An 11,260-nucleotide genomic window follows, 5' to 3' on the forward strand; every position below is an offset into this window, starting at 1 on the left:
CAACCTCCCTTACCCGCAACAACTGTTGCCCCCAGTACACCCTTCCTCACTGGTTCCTACTCAGATTAGAAAACCACTAACTCATAAAACGAAATTTAGGACGTCTAGAGGCATCCACATCAAGTTCATTAAGGATTGAAGCTGACCAAGGAATGTTAATATCAGAAGTTCCTGTCCTAGCTGCCGAATTTGCCAAAAAATCTATCACTGTATTAGTTTCACGATAGCAATGTGAAATCTTCCAATCTGTAGTCAACAAATATTCTTGTAACTCTCTCCACATATGAAAGATATACCAAAGTATTTTCTTCTGCTGTATTAAAGTCACCATAACTTTTGAATCACTTTCTACCCAAAGCTTTGTAATTTGTAAATGCCTTGCCCAACGTAATTCGTGAATGAAAGTTTCCAATTCAGTCTCAAAGTTGGTTTTAACATCTAAAAAAATATTGAAATTGAAAACCATCACAACAACTTCATTTCGAATACTCCTCCACCGCCAGATCTTCCTGGATTGCCTAAAGAAGACCCATCAATATTTAGTTAAACCCAACTTCCAGCAGGAGGACACCAAAAAATTTCTTGTGGAGGACCAGCACTAAAGACAGAGAAGTGAAGGCCCAGTCTTCTTGCATCCGGAAAAAATGGTAGGAGTTACTTTTCTCCCATCCATCTTAAAGCCAAACTGTACTAAGTCTGAAAAAATTAAACTCACCACCTCATTAGTCCTGAAATTTAAATTTTCAAACCATATTTGATTGCGGACCATTCAAAGAAAGTATAAAAGCAAACAACATCCATTAATCCAAGCAGACTGTAAAGGAGACTGTGAAGCCTGGTGTTTCTAAGCCTTGAACCACTTTACAATCGAATCTTTTACTGTCCATCTATAACCAAACTTTGCTGCAAAAACTTCTCCACATCCACGTGAAAATGAGCAGTGAAGAAAGAGATGTCTTATGTCCTTTGAAGCTTTACCACATAGATTACAACGAGAGGCCAGCATAATCCCTTTTCGAGTCAACAAGGCATCAATAGGTAGCCTATCATGAAAAAGCTGTGGTGTACTTTCATACACATATAAATCATGCTATCATATCATATTATTATATAAATAAATAAAATTATATAAAAGCATGTACTTCCCTTTTGCCGTTATTTTTCCCTTGACTATTATATTAGTCTTTTTTCTTTAAAATAAATTTAGCTTTTTTACTGTCTATTATTTCTTTACCTAACAAAATACCTTAAAATAAAAATTCTCCTAAATTCTAACCCTTCATCCACGATTTCAGCCAATTACATTTTTCTATCAAAATCTAATTATCTCCCAAAAGCTTCAAATATTAAAATATAATATTTTCTTAACAAAGTAATGAAATATGGTAAAATCTTATATTTTTTAGGGTTGTCAACGGGCGGGGTTGGACGGGCCCAGCCTTAAACCCTAACCTAGACTTAAATTGAAACCCAAGCCCAACCAACACTATTAGAGTTTAAAAATCCTCAACCCTAACCCGATCCTAATAGGGCCCGATCCAACCTTAACCGCCTTGATTAACCATGACACTTGTGGGAAACAAAAAGGGATAATAATGTTGCTGCTAAGTAAAATCAAATCTATGATCTCTTTGTTGAAAATTATTGATTTTACCAATTAAGCAATGTTGCAGTGGTATGCCATGCTGATATTGAATAACATTCAAGTGTAACTTTAATTAAATTAAACTAACATAGGTCGGGTTGGGCTGGGCTAGTTGATTTCTTCATGAATTGTGTAATAAAAAATATCTTTTTTATCCATTTTCTACCTTTTTTTAATTTTATTTGGAAAAAAGTAGGCCACTGCCTAAGATATATATATATATATTTTTTTGAATGTTGGTCCCAGTATTTACATTGGTCCAAGCTTCAACATTGATTTTTTTAAAGAAAAAGTTTAGAGAATCCCCCAATCAAAATATTTGGCTAAACCCGAACTTGACACTGCTTGGGCTCATTATTTTGTGAACCAAGGCCACCTTTCGAGTTGAAAAACTGGGGCTGGAATAGGGCCGATGGCTTGCCGCCTTTATCAAAAGTTTGGATATTTGAGAGCTTTGAGCTTTGTTCCACAGTTAGTTGCCCAACTAATTGATTTATTTTGATTACCGCAATACTCCCATGCCGATTTGATCAAGAATTCCCCATTTGTGTTTAGTGATCAGACTAGTATAGCCTTAAAGTTTTTTTTTTTTTTGGGTAAAGATAATTTCATTCAACAACACAGGAAAGCAAGGCATCAGCATTACAAATGTCCGATAGCCAAGAGGTGGAAAGAGGCCAGCTGATCCTTCCTGTAGAGGCAGCAACCTTCCTAGCCAAAGAGTGTGCTACATGATTACACTCCTTGGGACTAAAAGAGAAAGAACAAGACAAAATGTAGGAAGATAAATGAGTAACATCCTCCACAATAGGTTTCAAACTAACAGGGGTAAGGAAGGGATAGTGCAACCAACGAACAACCTCCTGGCAGTCACTCTCCATAGCAATATAGTTAATTCCTTCAGCAGCAGCTGCAAGAAGCCCCTCTCGAATACATAGCACCTCTCCTTCATACACAGACCCAAAATCTGATTGGATTGAAATGGCAAGAGTGGGCATCCCTGTATCTCTGCGAAGTACAAAGCCCAAACCTCCTTTCTTCCCTCTTGTAGCAGCATCTGTATTGAGCTTATAAACTCCCCTAGGAGGTGCTGTCCATTTTAAGTTTGTTCTCTCCAATGGTAATAGGGGATTATCAATAGTAGTCGAGATTTGAAAAGCTTGCTGAAAATCTGCAGCACTCCTTAGAGCATTGTGTACAACCTGCAATGGAGAGAGTTCCACACCTTCAAATAAGAGTTTGTTTCGGGCCAACCAAATTTCCCAACATATGAAAGCTGATGTACTTGAGATCCACAGCTTGCTCTGTTTGTCTTCGCCCATTTGTTTCCATGCTTCTATTAAAGAAGGAAGAGATATGTTAGAATGTGGGGCAGAGAAACCCAAGGGGGAATAAAACCATACAGCTCTAGCAAAGGAGCAGTCCAACAAGAGATGTTCAACACTTTCCTCATCCCCTCCACATCTAGAACAACAAGAATCCCTAATCAAATTCCTAACTAAAAGAGCCTTCGCAGTAGCAAGACCTCCAGCGAGAGCTCGCCATAGGAAAGTCTGAATTTTTGGGGATGTTTTTTAGCTCCAAATGGTTTTCCAGACACCTTTAGGGATCTGTAACCGGGTCAGTTCATCACCTTGTACAACTCCATTATCTCTGTCCAAAGAATTACATAAGTTGTGGTAAGCAGATTTACTAGAGTAGATACCATTAGAAGCTGGCCCCTAGATCTGATGGTCTTCTTTTGGGAACAAAGCAAGCTTGATAGAGAGAATAGCCTTTGCATCCTCCTCATGAAACACTTCTCTTACTAGATTAGCCTTCCATACTCTATTAACTTCATCAATTAAATCAGCTACCCAAGTGACCCTAGAAGATCTAAAAGATTGATGCACAATTTTATATCCAGGGTTTTGAGGTATCCATCCATCATCCCAAACTTTGATTTTCACACCTGTACCAATCCTCCACAATAGTCCTGCTTTTAGAACTTCTCTCCCTTCAATAATACCTCTCCAAGCCCAAGAGGGAGAAGAGGATAATATGGCTTCTAGGAAATCACAATGAGGAAAATAAAGTTGTTTATAAAACTGAGCCCAATATGATTGAGGGTTTGACCAAAGCCTCCAAGCTAATTTGCCCAATAAAGCTCTATTTTGTAAGTCAGGATCTCTGAAACCTAGTCCCCCTTTATCTTTTGATTTGCTCATCCGCTTCCATGATACCCAATATACCTTGTGCACCTTATCATTATTACCCCAATAGAACTGAGAAATTGCACTTCTCAACTTCTTATGATGTGCCTTAGGGATCTTAAATTGTGAGGCAGCATAGGTGAACCCTGATAAAGCCACTGATTTTATTAAAATCTCCTTCCTTGCATGAGAGAGTAAATTACTCTTCCATCCCTGCATTCTATTAAGAGTTCTTTCTTCCACATCCCTAAACAGATTTTTCTTTGACAGGCCGAATTCCACTGGTAATCCCAAATACTTTTTTGGACCTTGCCCATAAGGGATTTTAAGGATACGAGCGAACCACCTTTTGATTTGACTAGGAGTGTTTGGACTAAAAGTGAGGCAGGATTTTTGGCAATTGATTCTTTGACCACTAGCAGAGCAATAAAAATCAAGACATGCTTTCAGATTATGGACTTCACTCAATCCCACTTTGGCAAACAAAATACTATCATCAGCAAAGAGTAAATGGGAAAGAGGGGTGCTTCTATTCCTGACCTTGATCCCATGAATAAGCCCACTTCTTTCAGCTTCAATCAAAATAGCACTTAAAGCTTGGGAGCATAACACACAAATGGAGGGCGAGAGGGGGTCACCCTGCCTAATACCTCTAGACGGAGTGATGGTAGGTTGAGGTATACCATTCATTAATATGCTATAAGATACTGAGGTAAGACAAGACATAACCATCTTCACCCAATGATCAGAAAATCCTAGTGCAATAAGAACCTTTTCTACAAATTTCCACTCCATCCTGTCATATGCCTTGGTCATATCCAGTTTGATTGCCATGAGCTTTTTCTTCCCTTTCTTTTTCTTTCTGATATAATGGAAGGCCTCGTGGGCCATGAGGACATTGTCAGAGATCAATCTCTGTGGGATGAAAGCAGACTGAGTAGGGGTTGATGCGTCCAAAATCTGCTTAGCCCTTAGATCTTCTGAGAGTGACCTGCAAAATAAAGCGTCAGATGTGTTCTGACCGCTAGGATCGGGAGTCCACCTCTGAAGGCTAAGTCAGTTGATGAACTTAATCACAAACGGCTCTGCTAGAGCACAGAGCTAAGGAATGAATAACAAGAATACGATTCAGATAGTAAGCATCTGAGTGTTTTCTTCCCTCCTCTACCTTGTGAGTAGGTGATGTCTTATATAGAGTGTACCTTTGAATCTCCATTGTTGGATGTATTTGAGCCTTCTTCGGGTAGTCGTTGGATTTTAACAGATAGATCCGTTGACTGATAGACTTCTACTAGTTTGGACTAGTAGATGACTCCTAGGATACCACGCTTGTTATTTGGTGGATATCCGTATGATATCGATGAGTGACAGCCGCCGGAAACTGCTAGCCGTCATTAGGTTGATCAACCTACTCCGATAGTATCGGATTAGGGCGTGCTTGTGGCTGAGTTAGTTTTCTTCCTCAGCAAGCTACCTCCTGAACCCAGCTTGCTCGGAAGCGAGTCGATTCCCTTTGTCCCGACCGGAGTCGAGGGTCGAACCAAGAATAAACCAAGTTCGGTCATATTTTCTCATGAGCCCCCGAGACCAAGTGTTCGGTCGATCCCGAGGGCTTGGTTTTTAACTGGATTCTTCGTCGAACAATAGTCTTGCATAATCCCCCAACCCATTAAACGTCATATCACATTTAATGCGGCTGTCCTGTTTCTTTCTCGAGCTTTGTGAGTATTCTCACTTTTTGTGGGGGTGACGCCACGCGTCCTCTGCAGCCAAAACTATTGCTACTCACGCAATCAAACGACGGTTTCTGAAAGCTTGTTTTGGATTCGTGAGTTCAAACTTTTGAACCGTCTCCAAATCTCGATCGTTGACGCTGAATTCATCTCGATCGTACAAGTCCTCGAACACTCAGGCGGGTGCTTAAAAGTGGTTCGTTGTCTCCGTAGGTTTCATTCTCATTGTCTGGAATTTTGAAACCTCTTCGTCTTCTTCGCGCCTTCACGATCCTCTCGTTCTCGAGCTTTCGCCTCAAAGATTCAAGTAAGTTTACTGACTCCTTCGCAAAGTTTACTTTCATCTCCAAGTTTCTTTTTTCTCTAGAAACCACAATCAGAAGTTTCAGTAATGGAGGACAGTAGGGTTTCTTCTGAAATTCCCCCTGTGCATAGCGCCGGTAAAGGCGATAGTGGTGATGAGGCCTTTGTTTCTGTCTCCTTTGATCAGTCGGATAGCGACAAGAAAACCTTAACTACTCTCTGGTGTGACTTCGCAGAAGTTAGCCAACAGAGAAAAGTAGAAGAAAAAATTGAGACTTCTTTTGTCCTTCCTGAGTCTGGACCATCCATGACTCCAAAGGTGACCGCCGAATCTTCTGGGTAGTCCAAACAACCTGCTAGGTCCGCCGGTGGACCTGATTCTGTTGCTTCCTCCTATAACGAGGAAAATCTTCCTTTAGCCGTCAAAGGTTTTGACTTCCCTTCCTCATACCAACTTAGGGCTCCCACTCCTGGTTAGAGGGTTGATTCGATCCTTCCAGGCGAATTCTCTCTGTATCTAGATACACTGGAAAGCAGTGTTCGCTTTCCCTTCTTCAATACTTTATTTCCTGCCATTCTAAATCACTGAGATATTTGTCTTGGAATGTTCCTTCCCAATAGCTGGCGTCTCATCGTCGGCTTCTTGGGTTTATGTTTTGAAATTGGTATTACACCTTCTCTTCCTCTTTTTGTACATTTTCATGTTCTTTCTATTTCCCATCCTCCTGGCTGGGTTGTGCTTTCTAAGCGCAACAAAGTTTAGCTTGATTGGACGGGCAACATTCTTGCCAAAGGAACTTGCCCTTCCAATCACAAAGGGTGGCGCAAGCGGTATTTTTTCTGCCGAGCACCCCAATCAGATCTGAACTTCCCGACCTCCTGGAAGCAGTACACTTCATATTCTGAGGGTAACCGGGTCCTTCTATTATACAAGGAAGACAGAGCTGCCATTGGGAAGATCAAGTCAATTCCATGGTATCATGAGATACATGGATATGAGATGGAATACAACTCCATCCTTCAGTACTGGGGGTTGGCTCAACATGAGCTTTCTAACTGTCACGTTCTTCTTGAATATACTACGAATTTTTTGAACTTTTTGACTTTCGTCTTTCTTTGTAATGCCTCCAAGAATGGATCCCGAAAGTCTTCGGGTGAGAGCTGCCAAGGCTGTTGTGTCTACAGAACAACGGTCTCCTCGAGCCTTGACTGGCAGAAAGGTAGCTTTTGTGCCACCTCCAAACCCTTCTTACAAGGGTATTAGAAATCTGAAGCCAGTGGTTGAGGCTTCGGGGAGAGGGAAAAAACCAATGATGGAAGAGGTAGACATCCCTTCTCCCATCCGAACCAAAAGGAAGCACGACTCAACTGATGCTTCCGCCCCGAAGAAATCCGGTAGAATAAAGATTTTGAGGAGATCTTCGTTCCTCAATGGACACTAACGCGGATAGACCGGGCAACGCAAGATCCTAAGAAGGCTGCTAAGTGGAGCTCTCTTGGCCTCATGCCTGCCGATCGTCAGGCCTTTGAGACCCTGGAGGATGACGTTCTCGTTCGTCATTCCACAAGGTATTATCTTTCTTAAGCTTTTGCTACTTGCTGTGTAATCTCTACTAATATTTTATGATAATCTCCTTATCCTTCCAGGAATGTTGTGTTGAGCTTATATCAACACATGGAGGCATTGAGCCGAGTTGGTCGTAATGGCTCCTTGCTGCAGACCCGTGAGGATAATTTGGTGAAGGCCAATTATGAAGTGGACCGGCTGAAGAAAACAACCGAAGAGTTGAAGGAGAAGCATGACGAAGAGATGACTTCCTTGAGGAAAGAACTTGACTCGTCAACCATTCGTGCTGTTGCTGCCGAACGTGAGGCCAAAAAACATAAAAATGAGGCTACTGCTTTTGGTGAGAGCCTCGAGTTTAAGGCCCTGGAGAACGAACGCCTGTTGAAGATGGCAGTTCCTAGCAAGCCCAAACATCTTAGACCAGATCTTCGGAGGGACTACATTCAGAAATATATGAACAACGTTCCCTTTAACAACTTGTTGGGCTCCTTCAACCTTCAAGCTTATCGAGTGGGGCAAAATGATGTCTGGGAAAAGATCCTCGAATCTAATCCTTCTTTCGACACAACTCCCTTTCGGGAGGTGTGTCACAAGGAAATCTTTGGGAAGCTTAAGTTGTCTTTCCTTGACTGGGTTTTGGAAGAGGAGGATCCCATTCCAGCGGACCCAAACATCGAGGAGTATCTTGCTGATTTCGCCGCCCCTTCCTGAAGAACCTCAACAGCCTGCTTCGGAGAAAGATCCTTCGGTCGACAATGAGGAAGAACAATAAGAAACCATCTTTATGAATTTTTTTTTCTTTCTTTTCTTTCTTTTTTGTGTAAGGGTTGGCCCTCCACGGTCTTGATGAAATAGAAATATTTTTCTCGAACTCCTCCAATGATTGCCTTAATACTTCCTCATATCATACCCAAGGAATTGTCTATTCCCAAGAGATATTTAAGAATAATATATGAATGATATAAGTTATCACGTAGATTAACTTGTACCTTAACTGGAGATAAAGTTCGGGACATTAGGGAGATGCATTCGGGAGAGATGCGTTCGGTCAATTTGATTCTTCTGAACCTTTTGTGCCATCTGAACTTTTATCTCCCAACTGCTCCTTCATTTATGACGAAACCCAAACGTTTCCTTGTATTCGTATACCAATTGCCTTTCCCAAGGAATTGGAAATACCCTATTATTTAATACTGGTGCGACGGTTGATATTTGGCAGTATCCTCATATCAGGTGCACATCGTTCCACGTGGAAACCTAGTTTAGCGTTCAAGTTTCGAATTTGTAGCGCCGTTATCCCTTGGCTGTTGATCCTGCATATCTAGGAATTCGAAGTGTTCTCTCCATCCTATCCCTTGATTAACTTGGGCTTTCAACCGTCACATCGCTCCTTGAGGCTATTTAAACTCTTCAAGGGTACTTCATCCTTATCTCGCTATTTGCAAGTTATTTCTGTCTGATAGATTTGCAAAGCAATATCCTATCTTCCTTTGCTGTCTCTGTACTCTTGTCCTCCAACAATATCTTCGATTAGATCTTGAACAAGTAAGTCTTCCGCCTTGTCTATGCCACAAACTTCTTCTTCTCCCTAAGTAATCTCCACAATATTATACTTGGGGTTTACTCATTACGGAAGTTCTGAATGGTGTTCATTACTTTATCTGTTCAACAAAAATCTAGAGTTTTCCCTTTTCTACCTATAAGTTGTTGGATTCTTGTACTGATACTGCTTTTTATTTGCAGTGCCTCCAAGAATTAACTTGGATTTTATTAGGGCGAATTCGTGCAAGAAGACTGCCCCAGTACCGACGAAGGTTACTCCCTCTGAGGTGAATGCTGTTGGCGAATCTTCTCAAAGTGGGGAGATTGCTGTTGGTGAATCTTTAGAGCAGATTCCCATAGTTTCTGTTGATGTTTCTCCCACACTCCCTCTTCCTGAAGAGATCATTCGGTCTTCCAAGGAGGACGTGGCTCCCTCCGTCGTTGCTTGTACTGTTGACGTCCCTGCCGAAGAGACCGTTCGGTCTTCCATGATGAAGACCCTTCGGGTGTCTGAGGAAGATGTGGTCCCTGCAGGCGCCGCCCCTATTTCCAACTCTAGTGCTTGTTTGGCATCCTCCTCCACTCCTTCCTTGGAGCTGGAGGATTTTGCCACTAGGAAGCGCCCTCGGTTGGACGATGATGTGCTCCATCCTTCTTGGTCGCTGAAGAGGTCTGACTTGGTGACAGGCGATTTTGACAAGGTGCTAAGATGGTGCACTGCTGTTCAAATGCCTGCCAAGAGCAGAGCCCTCTCCACGATCCCAGATGTGGATTTTTCAAAATCACTGGTGATGTATGTTTTTCTTCATTACCTTTCGTTTTGAAGATTTTTCTTTTGCTCTTGACTAACTCTGAAGTTGTTGCAGGAGTCTCACTGGTAACTTCCACAATCAAGTGGAAGCAGCCTTTAGACTCAGTAGACTGAGTGATGAAATTTCCAGGCTTCGGGAAGAATCCAAAGTCAAGGATGTTGAGATTGCCCGTCTTGGAAACCAAGCTTGGGAGATTGCCCGAGAGAAGAATTCCGAGAACGAGCGTCTTTGTTCTGATTTGGATGATGCTAGGGAGAAGATCCGTCGGCTGGAGCGGGAAGTAGGAAAGCTTTCAGCTGGGGCAAAAGTGTTTGAAGCTGTGTCAACATCCCAAAGGCAAGCTGTTACCCCTTTGCCCGAGTCCTTTTCAATAGATGTTCGTAGGGCTTGCATCTTCAAATATTTGCACAGTAAGCCTTTTGTTGACATGCTAAATGCTTATAACTCGCAAGCATACCGGGACGGTGAGAACGAGGTATGGGAATCGATACTAAGGAGAAATCCTTATTTCAACACGACTCCCCACAGCGAAAATTGTCATCCTGAAGTGTTTGCCAAGATGGGACTTCCTCTTCCTGCATGGACCAAGGATGCAACAGACCTTCCACCTCCAGATCCAGACATAATGCATCATTTTGATGATTCTCCTCCCCTGTCTCCTCTCAAAGGATTCAGCTATGAAGAGCTTGCCTTGAATACAGGTTTGATCAAAGATCAAATTTCTCCGGGTCAAGCTGGATAAAGAGTATGGAATTGCAGAGGATTTTGTACTTGCAGAATGCTTCGCAATCCCCGAGAGAGACAAAAAAATGATAACATATGTTTTCCCGACTCTGTTCTTCTTCTTTTTCCTGAATCTATGTTGCTTCTGACAAAGCTGCTTCGATCTTGTTTAACTTCTTAATGATCACCGATGATGACTTTCTTTTTTGATCGAACGAAGATTGTATCCCAACACTTGTTGTCTCATATGTATGTTTGATGTAAAGGTTGGCCCCTTCTGGTCGTTTAAAGAAATAAAGAACTAACTTCATCTTTGAACTTTGTCAATCACTTGAGTCTTTGTTGCAGTAGGTCTTAGTTGTTCCAAAACAATGCCTCTACTTAGAGATTTCTGAAGAAATTCAATAAGTCTGAGAAGGAACTCACTCGGGTTTTAAACCGATGCCTTTACTTAAGAATTTCCGGAGAAATTCAATAAGTCTGAGAAGGAAATCACACGGGTTTGAAACCGATGCTTTTACTTAAGAATTTCTGGAGAAATTCAATAAGTCTGAGAAGGAACTCACTCGGGTTTTAAACTGATGCCTTTACTTAAGAATTTCCGGAGAAATTCAATAAGTCTGAGAAGGAACTCACTCGGGTTTTAAACCGATGCCTTTTGATTTTGTCGTTGGATTTGATCTTGAGTGTTGTATGATGCCCCCAATCAAAAGACAATGTGTTGAAAACTAATAATTGCATTG

The sequence above is a fragment of the Hakea prostrata genome, chromosome 5 (assembly GCF_041222555.1).
Source record: "Hakea prostrata isolate BN-2017 chromosome 5, UWA_Hpros_2, whole genome shotgun sequence".
NCBI classification, from domain to species: Eukaryota; Viridiplantae; Streptophyta; class Magnoliopsida; order Proteales; family Proteaceae; genus Hakea; species Hakea prostrata.